The sequence below is a fragment of the Aedes aegypti genome, chromosome 2 (genome assembly GCF_002204515.2).
Source record: "Aedes aegypti strain LVP_AGWG chromosome 2, AaegL5.0 Primary Assembly, whole genome shotgun sequence".
In the NCBI taxonomy this organism is placed as follows: domain Eukaryota; kingdom Metazoa; phylum Arthropoda; class Insecta; order Diptera; family Culicidae; genus Aedes; species Aedes aegypti.
Window position 1 is genome coordinate 53,584,302 of NC_035108.1, and position 21,955 is coordinate 53,606,256.

At 34.3% G+C, this 21,955-nt stretch overlaps 1 protein-coding gene and 1 non-coding gene across 6 annotated transcripts in view; both read left to right on the top strand.

Annotated features, from left to right (window-relative positions):
• Nucleotides 1-21,955, top strand: part of LOC5566288 (RNA-binding protein Musashi homolog Rbp6) — a 1,418,593-nt gene that overhangs the window by 385,818 nt on the left and 1,010,820 nt on the right. The gene's annotated exons all lie outside the window — the stretch shown is intronic.
• Trnad-auc lies at nucleotides 20,210-20,281 on the top strand. The gene has a single exon. It is a non-coding gene; the product is annotated as a tRNA-Asp (tRNA).

Below are 21,955 nucleotides of genomic sequence, written 5' to 3' on the forward strand. Positions count from 1 at the left end.
CTATAATTTACTTTGTTTTAAATCATTTTAAATGTTGCTTTTTAGGGTATGGAAAGATTTAGATAGAAATAGAAATAGATGGGTAATGGTACAATGCAAGATCATTTATAATCTTTTATATAGAGTTAAATTACAGGAAAGTTAAACCTTTCCAATCAATTTACAAATTGAACAAATTTCTCAAGAAGTTCCATCAGAATCTTCTTTATAAATTATCCTTGAAATCTATCCTTCCTTGATTTCTGGTTTTTCTAGAATTCTGTCAGAAAGCCTTTAGAAATTTAACCCACGTATCGCACAATACAGATACCTCTACTGCTATGCTAATTTAGGAAGTAAAAATTTTCCTGGGGGTCAATTTCAAATATTGAATAATCCAGGGATTTGAAGCAAAATTAAAACAAACAAAAAACAGAAGAATTTTTCACACAAATTGTGCCTGTTTTTTTTTTGAAAAAATTTCTTAAACACCTTTGATGAAATTCCCGGAAGAATTTGTATTAAAATTTGGGGGAAAACTATTAAAGAAATTTACAGAAGAATTTCTAGTAGAACTTCCAGCGAAATCTAATACTGAGATAAGATTTGACAGAATCAATGATTTTTTGGAGAAATTTCGAGGGAAAACTGAAATTTTTGAAGGATTAACTAACATTTTTAAGGTAAATCCGGGAACATATTCCAGAATTAATTTACTTATAAGAAGTAGACATAGAAGGAATGGATGCTCGCCAGGAGGGATTCGCTGTGCAGGTCGCACAACATTGTTTGACTAATTTCCATAAGATTCCTAAAGCCGCCCTTCAATATTCCTTGCAAAATTTGATTATACTAAGATTCTATAAAATAATATCGAAACATGTTTTGAAAAATTTTGCTACAGATCTTTAGGAAATTTATTAAATAATTTATGTAATAATAAGTTTTCTTAAAAAACCATAATTTAAAACAATAAATTTATTCATGCGGAAATACTCTAAAAGTTTAATCAAAGAGAGAATTTATTGCTGGAATAGAACACTATGATCGATTTTGTAACATTTTTTCACATCAGTAGGCGAGTTGCGGCGTGTATTTTCTTCGAAGAAAAGAAAATTTTCTTGCTGGTAAGTAATGGACAAAAATGTCTTCTCTTCGAAGAAATTGTTTGCCGGAATTCGCCTACAGGTTTAATTTCTGTCAACCAATAGAGGAAAACTTCCTCATGCCGAAATTCTTTGAAGGTTAAGTCTAATTTATTGACAAAAATTCCCGCTATGTATTGTCTGAGAAATTCTTTTCGTAAAGTTGTCTATTTAATCAATTATTTTTTTCGGACATTATAGGGAGCAGAGCTACTTGGGCACTTCCATGATACACTTTGAAAAGGGTTTTTTTTCTCGGCCGAGTCGTCTGAAACTTTGCAATAAGAAACACGATGCATATTGTGGCCAAAAATGAGCTCAGTAGCTTTTAAAAAACCCCACTGCCGAAGTGAATCAAAAGCGCCAAGAATTGGATCCGGCTCCCTACGATTTGAAGTTAATGTATGGATTTCTTTTGTGAATTCTCATAAGGGAAATCATCATCACCAGACTCATCGAGCAAGGTATCCTAAAAAAAACATGAGGTATCAGAATGCAGTGAATATGCTAATTTATGCTAACAGCTAAATGCTAACATCAAATATGATGATTTCTGCCTAACAGCAATATTTGAACTATTCAGAAAATAAATAAGAATCAAATGTCCAGAATATTGACGTTTTTTGTATCAGCGTACTTTTTGCAACGGAGATGGCAAAAAATTGCACTTATCAACGAGATTCACCAAAGACAAAACTGCCACGCTGTTGCTGTGTAAAACAAGCGAGATTTTCTCTAAAATAACTTAACTTTTGAAGAAATTATTGTCCATAACAAGAATCATGTACATTGATTCAGAAGATTTTGCTTCATGTTAAATTTTTTTTTTTTAATTTTTATTTTCAATTATCACCAAAAATTCTGGGGGGGGGCCTGGATGATTCTGGAGGGGGCCAGGCCCCCCTGGCCCCCCCTGTTCCTACGCCAATGCAAATTGAGCAAACAAATTGCCGTACAAGTTGGAAAACTTGCATGCAAGTTGGCTGAAACAGTCAAATTTAGCATTTTCAACAGTCAATATCTCAAAAACTAGACGTGCCATGATATTTCTGAAAACGGCAATGGACTCAGCAACCCTTAATTAAGTAAATAGCGGTATTTTGGTTCTTGAGACAAAACCGTGTTCCGCAGTGTAAACATTTAAGAATTTCAATTACACCAAACTCGTTAACAGTTCATCAAGAAACTTACAAGTAATTTTCAAAGGAACCTGGCAAAATTAGTTTAGCCTAAAATTTGGAATTTCCTGTGAACGATGCTAGATTCATTTTCAAATTAATACTGAAAAAATATTTAAGCAAAGTTGATGATGTTGAAAAAAGTTAATAATCTTTCGTCATAGTGCTCTCTTATCAGTATTTGTGAATTTGAAACAAAATATTTTTGAACAACAGTACTGGCTCGATTTTATCAGCCCCTTTTTGCGATGAATTTGTTGTCACCGATTTATAATCGAATTTCACCTACAAAATTTAATCCTGTTCAAGTTGCTATGAAATAACTTTCCATAGGAAAGAAATAATTTTTACATATTGTTTGCATTTGGCTGAAAAAAGATTTGAAAAATCGCCGACAGATATGGGTTATCTATGCATTTGATATTGAATTGAGTTGGTATTGAAAAAAGCAACGTTTGTTGATAATGCACTTTATTAAACCAACTAACTAAGAGATTCATCAATACATTAAATTAAATGTATATATGGCATATGGCTTTACAGGCCCCTTCGGAAATCGGAATAGTTCCCTAGGGCCCGTTGATCCGCAGTTGGGAAACCCTGGAACTCCTTAGCTTCTGATAATCGCTCATGAATTTATGCATGCAATTTATTTGAAAAATTCTAACTTTGAAACTATTTATTTAAGCGAAAAATGTTCTATTGACAAGTTGTAGTGAACCGTTTGGTTAACAGAAAGAAAATACACAAAAAAAATCCGAGAAAAATTTAAAAAACTTTAATCTCTAAGTACACAAAAACTCATATTTTGCACTTTCTTTTACATTGAACAAAGTATTTTGATACAAGATTATGTATGGGCCAAAATTGTTATGATGGAGACTTGTTTAATAATTTTATTTTTTCTGAATATAACTTCTCACCGATTTTCAAAATTTTGTTCTTGTTACTTTTTATTTGAACTTAATCGTTTCGATGATTATATAAAAATTCGTAATTTATTCTGATAATGATTATCATGATAACTTCTCTAGAAGTAGTCACTTTCGAGTTCTTTCAAGCTAAATTCAACAAATTGTTTTATAAATAATAAAATAGGTGTTTTTTTTAGTTATTCGAGATTTTCCTTCAAAACAATAGAGTAAGGTCGAGTAAAGATCGCATTTCACGCTCCTGATTTATCTCTTTGATGAAAAATCGCGAATAAAATATTAAAATGGCCTATTTAATTATTCCTTTTTTTTGCATTCGACGTTTGCCTCTTAAATTAAAAAAATTCAAATAAATCGCATGCATAAGTTTTTGCCATATGCAAAAGTTATTTTTGAGTCAGAAGAAAAATTATTTATCAATGAGAAACACTTTTGTTATATCATTTCAAAAACATATGAAAAATTTACATTAATTTGAAAATGGTCGAGTTCTGGGATTGACCGGTCTGACATGGAAATCGTCAATAAGTAGATTCTAAAATTTTGAATTGCTTTCCCGACCAAAGAATTACAACAAAATTGTAGCATAATTATATCAAAATTTGTTACAAATAAAAAAAATTGTTTCATATCTGTTAAAAGCACTTTTGATTGATGGAGGAAATTATACATAATTGAAACAAAATCAGTTATAATAACAAAAGCTGTTTTAAATTTGTTTCAATTTACAATACGATCATATCTTAATTTGTTATACAAAATGAAGAGCTATTGCTAAGAACATATTTTGTTATAATTCTGCTATGGAAAATAACAAAATGAGTTTTAGTTTTCTTTGAATTGAAACATAATGAGTTTTATTTTTGTTTAAATTATAATGTGCTTTGTTTTAATTTTGTTTAGAGTAGAGAAAATTATGTTATTATTTTAGTTGTTTTAACAACTAACCAGCCAAAATTATAACATTTTTTTTCTATCTTCATTAACGAGATTTTTAGCCCTAGGCTAGTTCATCTCGGGACCAGCGGCTTTACTTCCCTTCCGAAGGAAGTCGTCACTAAAATTTTTAGTGACTGTCTCAGGGATGGGATTCGATCCCAGGTCCTCGGCGTGAGAGGCGTGTGTTCTAACCACTACACCAGGTCCATCCCCCCCCCCAAAATTATAACATGATTTGTTGAAAAAACACGCTAACTGAGTAACAAATTCTGTAACGACTCTGTTGTTATCCGCTAGTCGGGTTGCCATCAACATTCAATTGATAAATAAAGTTTTCTTATCCCGTAGCCATGCCACAAAAATTGTTTGAACCTTATTCATTTTGATAGGCTCAAGCTTAATGAGACATTACGGAGCTGATTGAATATTGTTATTAGTATTCATGAAATTGTCTTAACAGCACACTGATCTGTGTAAGCAAGAAATCAAGGCACACGGATTCAAAATGTGTTTACTCTTCTTTGCTTAAAAAAATGTTTGAAACTTTAACTTTCGATTATGAACCGCCATTAGTCCTTCTTTACTGAGTTTTTCTTCCGGATTTGAATCTTATTGATTGAGTCTAACCCTGACAAGCAGCATAATGTATTTAAACTTATGGCGTATGTGAATGAACCACTGAACCAATCGCTGAGTACGGTGTGGTTTATTTTTCATTAGCTCTCCAAACCAAAAATTTGTGTGCTTTTTCGAATTCAAATCACATTGAAGGGAAACATCAAATGTTGAGCCAAAAGTATTAAGATTTAGAGGTGGCCCAAGCAATTTGAAGGTGAATATAAAAGTTATGAAATATGACCTTCATAGAAGTTTTCATAAATTTGTTATTTTATAATCAATTTTGAAGCTCTCAGCACCATTCTCTTTAAAATTTAATTTATGAAAAGTTTTTTTAATAGGAAATTTGCCTAAAATCAAAACTAGTCTTAGTTGAAAGTAGTTATCTCCAATTATTCTCCTTTTTTTACTAAAAAAATACTTTTTTTTGACCTACCCAAACCTTTTTACATGTTTTTAAAGCAAATTTAGTAGTTTTCAGCTGTGGATACAACAAAGTAATAAAAAAATTATTTCGACGCAGTTATTTAGCAAAAACTGCCCAAAAACATGAATTTTCAATGCAAAATATAGTCAACTCTCCCTAACTCGATATTGAAGGGACCATTGAGTTAGGGTGGTATCGAAATACAGAATATCGAGTAAGGTAGAGTATACTGTACCATCTCTTTCAAATTTTTGTCAGTTAAAAGTTAATACATATGCTGAAACTGGTTTAAGTCATTTGTCAAACATTCAAAAAGGTTCAAGAAGCAATATTCCATAAATTTTATAACAAAAATATTTCAGAAACTTTTAAAAACTATATGCGTTGTTCAACTTGTAGTTAAATCAAAATACCTTATTAACTTCAGTTTAACAATAAAAATGTAATTTCTGGTGAAAAAAAAGTGAACAAGTCGAATAATTTCACTTTTATTAATAAAAAAAAATCAAGTTTTTGAGTAGTTTTTGTTAAATAACTAAATCAAAACAATTTTAATTAAATTTGTTGAATACGCATTTTGAAAAAAAAAAAAACAAAATCATGTAAAATGATTTGGAATCGGATGAGTATTCATGAAGTTATGATCAAACTTTTTTTTTTCATTAGGAAGGGAAAAAAATTTAGAGAAAACTACTTTTAAATAAGACAAGTTTTAATTTAAGACAAAATTGATATTCTAAAAACTTTTTTATTTAAATTTTGAAGAGAATGATGCCTAGTGCTTCTAAATTAGTTAGAAAATAACAAAGCCATTATGAAAGCTTCACTGAAGGTCATATGTAAAAACTTGAAATTTCACCTTTAAATCGCATGCGCCACTTCTACACCGCACAGTGGCGCATGGCCGGACAAAACCTCAAAAATTCATATTCTCAAAATCACTAGTTAATATTTTTTATAGACTTCGTTATCATTCAGTGACAGTTTCTCAAAATTTGAGAGTGATCTGTTTTGTTTTCGATTTTTGGCAGCATCGTAAGTGCGGCAAAGTCAGCAAAATTGGACTGCTTAAAATTCATCAACTATGGTTTACCTATCAAACTTCAAACAGCCGTATTTCACCGAAATCATAACCGATTTAATCTCAATAGGTTTCATTTGAAAGCGTAGTTTCAAGCCTTTGATTGGCCTATGATTACATAATTTTTAACACATTGAGTTGTTATTTGTAGCAAAAAATGTTTATCGCAATCTTTCTCCAAAATTTTGTAAAATTTTTAAAACTTCGTCCGTTTTATGTGAAGTGTTTCGGTAAAATGAGTCACTCACTGTGAAGCAGCAAATCATTAATACTTTCTAAAGTGCAACAGTTTTTCTTGCCCCTCTTTGCCCCTAGAGGTGAAAATTCCATTTTCATTTTTCATTATTATTATTTATCTATTTCATCATTTAAATGAGTATAATATGCAATAACCCGTTTGAAACTTTACAGGATATACTAAAAGTAACTTAAATATGTATCTCTAGTTCAGGTTTATGCACACATTTTTGCATTACGACCCATTTTTTTTTTAATAATAGCATTTTTATTCGATTGGATGCAAAAGATAATTTTGTCAAATTTCACTAGAAAATCGAATTTTCAATTTGACAGTTATTTCCAACGGGATGATGTCAGGTACCCAAGATAGGTAATAGATAACCATTATCAAGCGATTTTGGACGTATTTGAGGTTTTGTCCGACCTTTGTATGAAAGGCCGCCACTGTGCACCGTGGTCAATATATTCTCATACACTTTTTCTTTTCTTTTGTATAATTTTACAGAATGTAAGACAGTCCAATGTTGTAGTATTTCATTGTAGTCTGGTAGTATTTTACTAACGTAGAATAGCTTGTTTTATGAATTAGAAAAAAATAATTGCTATGATAAGTGATGAAATGTCCATTAAAGTCGTGATTTGCACTTAAAATGAATTTTTGTTCATATTGGTCTGGTTTACAAAGTGAAAATCAGAGAATTCACAAAAAAAAATTAGAAACATTAAGTTAATCATATTGCGTTTTGAATAGATAAATATTGATAAAATTTGATAAACATATGTGCGATAACTGCAGATTGAAGTTGGGCTCTGTCTATGAGCGTGCCGCTGGAAATATTTTTCGTAAATTCTTGAGTTGATAAAATAAGTTTATAATTGAAATATTTCCAAAATATTTCCTTTAGTGAATCAGTGTTATAACTACTTTCAAAAAATATTATCACCAATGATGTCAGTTAGACAAGCGTAAAGTAATGTTATCTCGAATTTGTATGAGAATATACTGGACACGGTGTAAATGTTTAGATTTTTGTCTCAAAATTTGATGTTTTCATTTTTATGTGAGAAAACTACACAAATTTTGTTTTAGAATGGTCGATTCGTATCAACGTGTAACGTAAGCACCAACGACCATAACCGATTTCAACTAAATTTTGGTCAAATGTTCATTCATTTGATATGTTTAGAATGCTTATTGGACCACCCACCACCGGCCCATGGGACTGCTAACATTCTTCAATTTATATCTGCTAAGATAAAGTGTTGTAAAATTTGCTAATTTTTTATATACTTAACAGGCATTTTATATAAATAATTGAACTGCAAATTGATTGAAATTTCAATTTAAATACGTTGTTCTTTAATCAATTTTATTTTATCCTCTCTAAGTTTAATATGATCTTTAGCAATTTAACTAGGAAAAGGTAATCTGGCAACACTGTTTTGATATTTTTATTGCTGTTCACGCACAACGCGAACGGTGTGCAACATTTCAACCCTGATCAGTTCAGTCATCGTTTTCACCCTGTTGTTGATCCTGCCTATGTAATCCATTCCCCCCTATGTATTGGACAATTGCCTATTAAATGTTTAATTCTCAAGTTTCCCAGAATGCATTAATTCAAATCTCTACCTTGAAAACTCTACAACTTAGTATGTTAGCATATATTCAGGCTAAAAAACTATACTAAGTATACGATAAGTCTTTAGTTTTAAGACAACCATTTGGAATCATGATCTGCAAGTTTTACGATTTTTAATTCCTTGGATAATACAACTTTCCATTTGTTTCTTTCATTTTGTTTGCTCTGTTACACTAAACAAAATTCGGTTCTACCGTAGTTATTAGTATGGGCGTAAACATAAATTCTAGTCCTTAATTTTCTGTTTGGAACATAAACCACTGCTAACAATATTTGATCTATTGTAGTATATCCTGTGCCCTTTGTTTAGTGCATGTCGTGTTACCTATTCACTATCGAGAAGTGATTCACAGGAAAGGTTCGGTTATTTATACCCTTCGAAGAGTGTGGTGGGTACACACTCAACGGTGCGCCCCTTTATCAGTCAAAATCGGATCCTTTGATAAAGTTAAGAAATGACACCGAAATTGTCCATGCATCAGAATCTTAGTCCTCACTTTTTCAAACTAGAGAACTACATAAAAAAATAGAAAACAAGAAGTTGAATTCGAGTCAATTTTTTTTCTTTGTCTCAAGACTGGGAAAACCGAGACTTATCTGTTATCTTCATTTGAAGCAGTCAGGACTAGGGTCCACTGCTAGATCTTAACCCCATAACGCACCATGAAAAAGTGATCTACCCGCGTTATGGATTACCCCATTATCCCAAATGATTAGACCCTGAATTACATTTCCTCGAATGTGCCATCATCCCGAATTCCATAACCTCGAATGCATAATTAACCTGCATAACATTTTCGCGGTCTAATGTGATGAGGTGCAATGATATTCATGGCCATGGCATTCGAGTTAATGGCATTCTGGTTAATCTGGTAGAATCGCGAAAATCACCTTAAACAACCGTTGGACGTTAGAAAGCTTGAAAATAATAATCCTTTTCAGAATACTAAACTCAAGAGTGATCAAAATGTCACTTACACCCATTTGCGTTCGAGCCTTTCACTCGACAAAGTATGAAGGCAAGATACCAATAACTTATAATTATAAGTCTGAAAGTATACTTAGAAAAAAAAATAAGCTAATAATTATTACGCCGCAGAATTACGCCCATGTTATTCAAAATTCTTCAATAATTCTTCAATAATCCTTTTGGAAACTACAAGCAACTCATCAAACCAACTTTGAACTCAGTTTCAACGGTGTTTTTCATATAACAAGTTGGATAAATGGAAAACCGTTTGAGTATCTCTTTGAATTTTTGGACTTATATCATCAAGAGGGCGTAATTTTGGCGTAATAGCGGATCTTTCTTATTATTTTCTTTTTCTCAGATGTGCAGCCAGGATTTCCACATACAAATCTGCATTTTTCCTTGAATTCTCTTTATTTCCGTATCCTGTAACATAATATATGTATTTTCAATCTCTATCAATTGAATTTGAGATAGGAATGATAACTACACAAGAATTTTGAGGAAATGTGAATGTTTTGTAACTACTATGCAAAATTGTCTCACATTGGTCGAAATTTTGAGGTTTGCAGAAACATTTATTTCAATTTTCGCTTAAAAATCTGCATAAGTCTGTGTAATTTTGGAACGAAGGATTATGTGTAAAAAATCTGTACATCTGTATTTGTGTAAACAGATTCCGTGTAAAAAAAAAACCTTGAAAAAAGATCTATTAAAAAAACAGATACATATGTACACCCTGCATACAATTTCGTCATAAAGTACGACTGGTGAGCTCAAAGTTGATAACGATTTTTTCTGACAATAACGGTCTGGGTTGCACCGCGTGATCGTTTCGTCTCCACTGCTTCATCGGGACGCGAGATGTGATGGTGGTCGTCGTTTGGTGAAAATGATTGATTTGCTGGACGTTTTTCTGGATCTCACCGTGGCGGCCCGGAGTTGAGTGACGTGGATGAATGCGCACCGGATGATGAAAGCCATGTGGATAAGTTCATTGACAGCCGAGCGAAGGCAGGCAAGCAGGCAGGCATTCCCGTTTTGTCCGCGCGCGGTGATAAAGATTGACGGGAGCTTGGATCTCAGTGTGATGGATACCGAGTTTGAGGTGGCAATTTGTCGAGGGAAGTCAATGGGAAAATTACTTTGGAATGTTTTGGCAAGCGAGGAAGAAGTTCGTTGAAGGTTGGTGATTATGGAATGTGATTCAGTTTGAAACGATCAATTATGGATTTGGAAACTAAATGAAAATCACGTCTGTTTGCCTTAACTATCAGGAAAATATTAATATCTCTGAAAATGCCTTCTGATTGCCAATTTTCGCAAACTATTTTGTACGTCAATTTTTAGGCCAGACTGCACTAATCCACATAAGTTGGGGATTTGAACATTGCATTAGCTGTTATATGTCAGATGAGAAAACAAATTTGGAAGCATATATGTTAACACAAAAAGGAACATTTAGAGCTTTTGCATTGCTCAATAGAGGGAATTCAAATTATGTGTACTCGCAGCAGCAATGACTGAGATAGAATCTTTCGGATTGAAAATTGATGCTAAAATTTATCAGGTATTGCTTGCGATTGAATCAACCGATCGCTTATTGAGATAATAAAATTGTTGGAGCAACTTTATTAACTTTAAGTTGCTAAAGATCGAGGATACCTCTGCATCTCTATACAGTTGTCATCGAAGGATGTTGAGTTAGTGGGATAAGTTAAGGACCCGTGGAGAACTCTTTGGTTGGTGATCCTATACAAAAATAATTGTACTGATATGACTACTGTTGATAACTGATAGTTCTAATTTCTTATTGCAAATTTTGCATTATTATAAGTAAGGGTTGTTCAACTGTAAATGATCTTGATTCAGACTGATAACTAACCCAGCTCTTTCTAAGTCAATAAATAGCACGTTTACGTTTCAACTAACAAAAACGTCAAAAAAAAAATTTTTTTTTTTTTCACCAAACCACGTTATGGATTTTGTGCAAATAAATAGTATTTTAATCTTCTTGGATCAATTAACATGATTATCGATATTGTTTGGAAACAGATCGACTCAAGCAGTTTTTTGTACTTATTCTTCCTTACTACTAGTATTGATAATAGCCAACAATCCACCTCGCATCTCCGCACGAAACAGCCACCACTTTCATTAATCACCATGACAAGTTCCTCCTCGACAAAGCAGCATATTTTTTCCTGCTAACAACTACGGTAACGCAAAATGAACGCATAACGTCCTTCCGTAGTCCTGAACCATCACCGGCTGAATAAGGGCTGCGATGAAGTGCCCACCTCGACGTCGAGAGAACCTCTTCAAGTCTGTCACCCACGCTTGACTGGTAATCCATCTTGGTCTGACACCCTCGTCGCCATCCCTTCAAAGGCCACCTATCTTGCCCCAGTGTCAGTATGTCACCAGTTCATCCAGAAAGGAAACGCATCGAGAACAGGATTTTTTCGTCATCCTTCAGAATTTCGACAAAACCGAACCTGCTATGGTCGCAAGTTGCTTAAATCGTCACTACCGACCGAACAGGACTGCTACATGATAAATGGTGAAACAATACTCAACCCACCTCTCCTCCGAGAGGAGCCTTAAGAAACTGAAGCACCAACCGTCTCGGCCGGAGCCGTTCCAGATTAAAGATACTCAATCCTAATCTGCCGTGTTGCCTTGGCCGCGTCGTCGTCGTCGTCGTTGTTCTTCGGGAAAGCCGATGCGATAATTATCCGCCTCGAGGAAAAGCGACTTCGCCGTGCGGAGGCTGCTGCCTTTGCTGCTGCTTGTCTTGCTAATGGTCTTAAATATTGAAATTAATTACCACTGACCCGTGATTATTTATTATTAATTAAAAATGAACGCTTCGGTTGTCTTCCGCGAAGATGACGATGAAGAAGGTGGCTGACGGAAGGCCGAGACGAACTCGAGCCGAATGAAGATCTATGTGCACCTGAGCCGAGATTGGACTCTATCATCATCAGCATCGGAAAAGCAACAACGCATGGCTTCGGAAGGAGAAAACGAGAAAAAGAATGCTTGGTCGGGATAATCAATAAGTATGGAAAGGGGGAGGGGTCTGAACGGCATCGGCAATCGAGAACAGAGGCGTAGGATATCTTGCGTGTGTTTGTCTGCAATTTCTCCGTCGTTTGGCGGAAAATATTATCTTTCCGGTGCGATGGCTTCTCCATTCCGAGTTCGAGCCTAATTGGTATGTTTATTTTCTTGATTAGATAGCTGAAGTTGTTGATGGCGATGGATTGAGCTTGATGAGAGATTCATTGTGCGGATTTGGAGATTGAAGCAGATACAGTGGAAGTTCAAAGTAGAGAGGAAATAGCGACGATATACATCAGTGAGAATAGTACTGGTTTTAAGGTGAAGATAAAACGAAGCCATGCATCGAATTCTCAAGAGCACAATTCCAGACTCTTGATTCTGAGTTCGATTCCCGGTCGGTTCAAGATCTTTTCAAAGTGGACATTTTGAACTGATTTCTTAATGGGCCAATAAAAGGGAAACTATGCATTTATCCTTCGGTGATTCTCTTTTTATTAAATTAAACAAAAATAATGACGTTTTCAGAATGTTCGTGTCTGCCCCAGGTCATTTTTAAAATATACTTGAACTTTTTGCATTTTTTATTTAAAAATCTAATCTAATCAATAAACCGACACAGTGTTTTATATTCAGGGCAGCGGAATTCATTTGCCATATAATGTTTTCAACTTTAATTACAATATGAAGAGTTGGGCTTTAGGACATTTGGTCGAAAGACATTTGGTCGAATGACGTTTGGTCGAATGACATTTGGTCGAGAGTACATTTGGTCGAAAGGACATTTGGTCGAATGGACATTTGGTCGAATAGTTTAAGAACATTTCTTCAAATGATATTTGTTTCAATGACTTTTGATCGCATGGACATTTAGTCAGAAGATTATTTTGTAATGGTTGGATGAAAAATTGTGCAACAGGTAAATGGTTCGACGAAAGATTGTTTTGGAATGATTGATCGATTGATCGTTTGGTTCATCAGATATAAAACCAATCTAAAATGTTTCCACAATAGATGGCTTTACGGTAATTTTGGGCAAATATATTTAATTTTTAGAAGTCAATAATGAATCTTTCTACATGATTATTAATACTAGTGTCTATAAATAATAAATTATTTTTGTAAATGCTCTTATTCCTCAGTATTTTTTTAATTGGAAGACGGAAAGCAGTTCAGAGATAATCAAGGTCTGTTGTTTTTTTTTTTATTATTCCAAAATGTCATCATTCTGTGGAAAAAATCCTCCTAAATTTTTATGTCGCTCAATTATTAGAATATTAAACTTTGTTGAATTTATTATTCTTCCAAAATGCCATCATTCTTTATATATAACTGTGGATCTCTATCTAATAACAACTTCCAGTGTGAGTGCTCGGATATTTTATAAAGTATCAAGTTTTACAGCGTACGACCGTGCGTAAGAGTTTGTAATGTCCTGATAAGCATAGAACAAAATGGCGAAGTGCATCAAATTTATATTCCGTGAGACAACATGTTGCTTTGATGGCGGAGTCAATGACTCCGATTGATAGTTAGTTCATTATTAGTTCAACCAAAATGGTCCAAAATAGATAATTATATTTATTATATGTATCACGTAAGATTACACGAGTCTTAGGTGACAGAAGTTTGCTTCCTTCCATTCTAGATTATTTTGTCATGATTCATCCGGTTCGCAGAATCTTTCGGAATGAGAAAAATTACATAATGTAACGTCAACAACGCAAGGGTCCATCGATTTTGTGAGTGAGTCTGGATGAACAACTGGAATCTTGAAATATCGTTCGACGCTTTGTGAAGGCTTGAGTTTTGTTCAAGAAATACCAGTACATCAATGTAGATTTCTTGTATTTATTAATGTTGTTCTAGCATAAACAACCTCCAGTAATTGCATCTACTATACATGTTTTCCCCTATTTCAATGACACAATTATTGTCTATTAACGTGAAAATGACACTCTGTATAATCCTGTATAATAATCCTAAAAATCCTTATTCGACCAAATTTTCGACTAATTGTCCTTTCGACCAAATTTCATATTCATCTAAAGCAATTAAATTCTTTTCGACCAAATGTCCGTTCGACGAAACGTCCATTCGACTAAATGTAATGCGAACAAATGTCATAGATTCGAAGAGTTGAAATAAGATTTGCAGGGAGCTCTCCGCCCTTTTTTGTACCCTCCCCATCAATGCTGTAACTTTGACAAAGATTGACCGATTTCAATTTTTTAAGAAGTAATGGACGGGTCAACTAATCTAGTTTTGAGGTGCATCCATGGAGATGAACTATAACCACCGGATACCGGTGATAATCCGAATTTCCGGAAGCATGTCTTATGCAGTAAAATTATGACGTGTTTTTAGCAAAGGTCTCGGCTAAAAAATCAAAATTTTACTACACATGAAGATAGAAGATCAAATTCTGAAGCGATTGGTGCGCCAAGTATTAAGAACGGTCCAGAAACAACCAAGATATGGCCATTTACCCGGAATCGGTGCTGGTAGTGGATCCGAATTGGGATCAAACAATTTATTCACTCAAAATATATCGCGCAATGTTGTTTTCTCCCTAGCTTATCATAAAATACCCTATTATAAATTGAGAAAGAGTCTTGTACAGATTTGGCCACTCATGGCGCCGCCAAGTGCCCCGGGAGAACCTTGCATAGGTGACAATTCGATTTCGACACCAAAGCATATCATGCGACGGCTCATTCTTCATGTCTTGTCGTAAATAGGGCAACTATAGACTCAAAACGGATAGTTGACTACAGTGACTACTTCCAGGACCACCAGATGTCCCCGAGGGAACCTATAATTAGGGACAATTGATATTGAACTCCAATACATATCGTGCGACGGTTCATTTTTCATGTCTCGTGCTAAATAGGGCTAATGTAGACCTAAAATGGATAATTGACTAGAGTGGCCACTTTTGGGACCACCGGAATTTCCCGGAGAAACCTGTCATTGGAGGACATTTCTGTTTTAACACCAAAACATATCATGCGACGGCTCTTTCTTCATGCCTTGTCGTAAATAAAGTAACTGTAGACTCAAAATGGGAATTTAATTGAATTGGTAACTGTGGCATCCTACGGTATTTAGAAATATTGGAGAAGGTCTTTTCTTTGTAGAGTATCCAAACTATGGTGAGCTCGAGAGCTATCACCAGTAAGGACTCAATAAAAGTCGAGACTCCTTTCCCAGTTTCTGGTTCGTAAGAATCTGTTTATTATTTCGTCGTTTCTGGGTTTATATCTTGTTACAAAAGCTTACAATGTTTAACTGCTTAATCTATTTTCTATTGGTGAGAATGAGACAACTGGAGTCCATACTTAAAAATTATTCATCTTTGCAAATGTGGCATTTTGTATGCCTAGGTGGTCCGTGCCCAAAAATGTGCATCTTGCTATTTCGGCAATTCGTATCTCGGTGGTCCGGCCAGGGCGATGCAATTTGAAACCTTTCAATTTCGTTTGCCCGTCCGTGTAGGGCTCACGGGGAGGAGGAAAAAAGGAATGGAAATAATTCTGGCACTTGAGGTGCGGTTGTCGCATATGGTTGTAATTTCAATATCTTGCACTTTTCGAGTGCATTGGTCGGTTTCAGGCGGATGGCCTTTGAGTTTGTTTATGATTGTGGGTTTCGGTGATCAGTGGTTCTCAACCCACGACATAACTTTTGGGACCACCGAGTGTCCCCTAGGGAACCTATGATTGGGGACAATTAGAATTGAGCTGCAATACTCATCGTGCAACGGCTCATTCTTCATGTCTAGTCATGAATAGGTCAACTTTAGACCAAAAATGGATATTTAACTAGAATGGCCTCTTTGGGGACCTCTTATAGTTCCCTAAGGAACCTATCATTGGAGAAATTTCGATTTTTACACCAAAACATATCATGCGACAGTTTGTTCTTCATGTCTTGTCGTAAATAGGGCAACTGTTGACTCAATGTGTATATTTAAATATTGTGTCGAAAATACTTCATGGTCTGGGAAAATTCCCAACTCGAAACATCTTCGACCGATGAGATTCGAACCTATGTCCCTCAACTTGGTCTTGCTGGAAAGCTGTGTTTTTACCGCTACGGCTAACTTGGTCTTACAAACATAACATTATTGTATCAGAATACCAGTAACTATTTCTGTAAGGCAAAATTAGGAAAATTTCATAATGTAGCGAATTGGCCTCATTCGACAAGCCGCTATTCGTGTTTTGTAACTGTGAGAAAACAAGACGTTTTATCGCTGACGAATAGGAACTCTTGGCCACACACGAAATTTCGGTACAAGTTAAAAAATTCTCCAGAGAATTTCCGAAATTTCTCTAGAGACGCTTCTTGTTATTTCTTCAGGAATTACTTCGAAGATTTATCAAAGGGTTTTACAAGAAGTTCGTTCTAGATAATTTTAATGGACAATGATTTCTCCTGAAATTCCACTAGGGATGTCACTACTGATTAATCCAGGGATTATGGGAAAAGCTTTTAATTGCTAAGATTATTGAGACCGGCCCCAGTAGGGCTCCAGGAATACCTGCAGTAATACTGCCAGAAGTTCATGCAGGGTTTTCACCAAAGATTGTTGCAGGGAATTCTGCAAGAAAATCTCTATAGAGATTATTTTAGAAAATTCCCATGGAATCTTTCATAGAATCTTTAAGTAAAATTGTTACTGGGATTTCCCAGGAATTTTTACAAGGATTCTTCCAGGAATCTTTCCAGACATTCCTCCATGAATTCTTTAGGCGGTTTTTTTATTATTCTTTCAGAGATTCCCCAGAGAATCCTTCAAGTTTTCATCCATGAAAAACTCTACAGGGATCTTTGCAGAGATGTCTCCCCAGGGAGTACACTAGAATAAGGATTACTCCAGGCATTCCGTCAGAAATACCTCCATGAGTTCCATGCAGGGATTCTTCCAGGTAGTCATCTTGGGGGCTCCATGGATTCGTCCAGGGATTGCTCCAGGGATTCAATCAAGAATTTTTCAAAGGAATCTTCACTTATTTTTTGGGGAATTCCTCCAGGAACTCCCAAAGAAATGCCTCTTGGAAAATCGCTACGTGAATAACTCCAAGAAAATTTGCAGGTTATCTTCCATGGATTATCTCTGAAATTGCTTCAGAGATTCGGTTTGGTCTTCTGAAAGTTCTTCCAAGGATTTCTTTGAAAATTCCTCTAGAAATTTTTCCAAAAATTGAACATGGAATCATCGTCCAGGAATTTTATCAGAAAATACTCTTTTTCTCCTGGATTTACATTAGAAAACTAAACTCTAATTAGAATCCACCATCCTTCATGGATTCCTCCAAATATGTCTGCAGCGCTAAATATATATCTCCAGAAATTTGTTTATAGATACCCACAAATATTATCCGGAAATTTCTCCGGAAATATCTCTGCGGGTATTTCTTCAGGCATCATTTTTTTTTCACAGTGATACTTCCAGGGTTCATCCAAGGACTACAGCAAGAATTCTCCAGCGAATTCTTCTGCAGTTTATTTAGCTAGCCTTTAAGAGGAAAATAACCATCATCGTTTTACAAATTTTCAAAACCAGTTTTTTTGCTAAAAATTGAAACAATGCTTATGAAAATCTATCATTGCATTAAACTTGCTATCTATAGGACAGTGATAGATTTTCAGGAGGATTTCTTTAAATATGAACGAAAAAACTGGTTTTTCATTTTTGATGATTGCTGATGATTGAATGATGGATTCTTGAGCCTTAATTGATTCATTCAGCAATTGGCCCAGATAATTCTGCAAAGAATCCTGTAGGATTACTTCAGATATTTACCCAGCAATTTCTACAGAAATTCCTAAAAAAAATTACAATAGAAAAAACTCTATAGGGTTTTTCTAACAATTTTTCCATGAGATTTCTTCGGGACTACAGAGATTGCTGGGGATTTTTTTTTATTTCCGTACGGGTTTGGGCCGAAAGGTCTCAGATTTTCATGAAACTTTTTCCACAGGCAGGGCTCATCAATATATGAATAAAAAAATTGAGAAAAATTCAGGGTCGCCTATTTTCTCGGAAAACTCAGTTGGAATTTTTTTGGTTTTCCCCTGACACTACTTACTTTGAAAAATCATAACTCAAGAACGAAGCATCATAGAAACCAAGTTTTTTTTTATAAAAATGAAAGCTAATTTTCTCAGGATTTAAAAACAATATTAACTGAAAACTTTTTTCTACAAAAATTTCCACCGTTGAGAAAATTCGTAAAGAAAAGCCGGGAAAACTATGTTCCAAATCGTGTAAGATTTTCAAACAAATATTTTTGAGAACAGAATTTTATAAATTTCAATCACTGAAATTTTTAAGATGTACTACTTTTTAATTCCTGCGTTTGGTCATAGTTTTGCGAAAAATGCCCAGATTTCTCGTTCAAGTCTTTTCGTTCGAAAATCATAACTGAAGATAAATGCGTCACAGAAACATTTTTTTTTTTGTCAAATCGGAATAAAATTTTCTCAAAACTTTGAGATTTTTTGAAATGGAATAAGTTTCCCAGGACATTTTTCACCGTTTAGGAAAATAAATGATGATAACCCAATTAGCTATTCCAGCTTACATACAAAGTATATTTGAAAAGAGCGATCAATAAGATCCAATCTTAAACATTTTTGTAATACGCTCATTTTTCATTCCTAAAACATGATCAAATATTACCAAGATGAGCTTTTTACATTTATAAGTTTATAAAGCTTATTTTCAAATTTATAAGTTTATAAACAAAACTACTTAAGAACGAAACAGCATAGAGACAAAGATTTCTCCAATCATAATGTAGGCATTTTTTCCAGCTACCTGTTAGGTACCGTAATCCGGGGTAACATTGATCAGTGGGGTAAAATTGATCGCAATGACCCTCTTCGTAAAAAGCTCGAATCAACATTTATTGATGGAATATTTCCAATGCATGAATGGTGATTCTCTTTCTTATATTCATGAGCCAATGAAAAATAAGGTTTTTGCGAAAATTAAGCTGTGTTCATGCGAAAAATTTTCAACTTTTGTAAACAATGATTTTGATGATTATGGATGACACCATTAAAGAATCATGTCTCATATGAGTTCTGAAAACGATATGAGCAAGAGAAATGCGGTTGTTACTAAAAATGACATCGCCGAAAACGATTTTGTTGGCAAAAATTTCATAAATATGTTCAATAAAGCATAATTCATAAATTATTATAAAGCGTGAAGAATTTCCTTAGGAAATTGCCTACCTTTAGGCGTATTCCACAATCCAAGGTGTTTTTAATTTTAAAATATTTCAAAAAGTAAATGACTTGTAAGAGTTTGGCCTTCATATTCGGCTTCAGGGACCATGATTTTAGTAAGTAATGATATTTTCAATTTTACCGAACGATGTTTTTATGGGTGATCAATGTTACCCCATGTCAGCTAAATGAAAAAATCACTTAAAACATTTTTTTAAATATGCTTTAAACTTTCAGAAAACAAAATACAGTACAAAGACACGAGCAATGGGTGGCAGTACTTGTTTTAAAAATATAAAATTTGCAACGCATTTTCAAATCAAATGTTTGAGAAATATTCAAAAAAATGATCAATGTTACCCCGGATTACGGTAACTACAAAATTGATAAATTAATTAACTCATTACGCGTGATAAAGATGGACAAATTATGGGTGAAATTGTGAAAAAAATCCACTTGCTTGGCTGGGATTTGAACCCAGGACTCTTGTATGCTAGACGAGCGCTTTACTAACTAAGCTACCGAGCCACTTGGTGACCCAATAACTGAGTTGGTTACAAGTTTAGAATTCAAATTCCTGTAGGTACGATAGTCAAACAGTTTCAACACTAAATAAATCGCACTCGCTCTTCTCGCGTGTGTATTTAACATGAGATGGATGGAAACGGGTTATGAAAGGGGTTCGCGTGGTCTGTAGGGATTTTAATTCTAAACTTGTAACCAACTGAGTTATTGGGTCACCAAGTGGCTCGGTAGCTTAGTTGGTAAGGCGCACGTCTATCATACAAGAGTCCTGGGTTCAAATCCCAGCCGAGCACGTGGATTTTTTTTTTCATAATTTCACCCATAATTTGTCCATCTTTACCACGCGTAATGAATTAATTAATTTAATAATCATGCGGATTGGATTACCGAACAGCTCAATATAAGCGTCAATTTACAAAATTGACAGTTAAATCAATGGGTAGACAATATGACCAAGTTTCATTCGAATGGAGTTCGGTGGATTACGGAAAAGATGAAAATCTGCATGAAGTGCATGATTATGATTAACCAGAAGGCTCCAGAAAAAAAGAACATATCAAAAATTTCAGCGATTAAAGCTTATGAAATGACCTTCTCAAAAATATATTTTTGAAAGTTTTCCAATAATTTGAACATAGTTTTTCCGGCTTTTCTTTACGAATTTTCTCAACGGTGGAAAATTTTGTGGAAAACTGTTTCCAGTTAATATTTTTTTTTTATTCCTGAGAAAATTTGCTTTCATTTTCTTAGAACAAAACTTTGTTTCTACGATGCTTCTTTCTTGAGTTATGATTTTTCAAAGAAAAGGCTCAAAATGGCACATTTGCACATTTTTTACAAAATTGGCCATAATCCAAAAACGAAAAAAAGTACATTTCAAAAATTTCAGCAATTAAAGCTTATGAAATTATCTTCTCTGAAAATCTTCCACGAGTTGGAGCATAGTTTTACCGGCTTTTCTTAAGAATTTTCTCAACGGTGGAAAATTTTGTGGAAAACTTTTTCCAGCTAATATTTTTTTTATTCTTGAGAAAACTTGCTTTCATTTTCATAAAAAAAACTTTGTTTCTACGATGCATCGTTCTTGAGTTATGATTTTTCAAAATAAGTAGTGTCAGAGGGAAACAAGAAAAATTCAACTGAGTTTTCCGGGGAAATAGGCGACCCTGAATTTTTCTCAAATTTTTTTTATTCATATTTCGATGAGCCCTGCCTGTGAAAAAAGTTTCATGAAAATCTGAGATCCTTCGGCCCACTTTGTACAGAAATAAAAAAAATCCCCTGCTGCAATATTTTTTTTTTTTTCTAAGGATTTTCCAATGAATCTTCCAGGAATTAAGCAGGGATTACTCAAGGGATTCTCCCTGATTTAAGTAATTTAAATTACTCTAAGGATTCCTTCATGTAATATTATAATATATTATTTTGCCAGAGGGGATTATCTAGGGATAACTCAGAGGATTTGTTCATAATTTTTTTTTTAAAGAACCTCCAAGGATGACTCAAAGAATTTCTCCAGCGATTCCTCCAATAATTTATCCAGGGGTGGTTCAAAAACTTCTTTAGTAAAGCAGTTCCTCGAGCAATTCCTGTAAATAACCTTTGAAGAATACCTGGTAGCACTCTTAGGGTGATTTCTGATTAGGTCTTTGGAGGAACTCTAGAGGAATTTCTAGAGGATTTTGTACAGGAATTTTCGGAAGCCAAAAAATAAGCTCTGGAGAAGAAATTCCGGGGAATTCCTGGAGGATTATTTGGAAAAATCTTTGGAGTGAATCATGTAGCGATTTTCTTGGACATATCCCTGGGAGAATTCTTGAAGCATAATCTTGAATAACAACAACTTCTTCTCAGCTTAGTGTTCTTATGAGCACTTCCACAGTTATAAACTGAGAGCATTCTTTGTTAAAGTTTCCATTTTCGCATTCGTATATCGCGTGGCAGGTACAATGATACTTTAAGCCCAA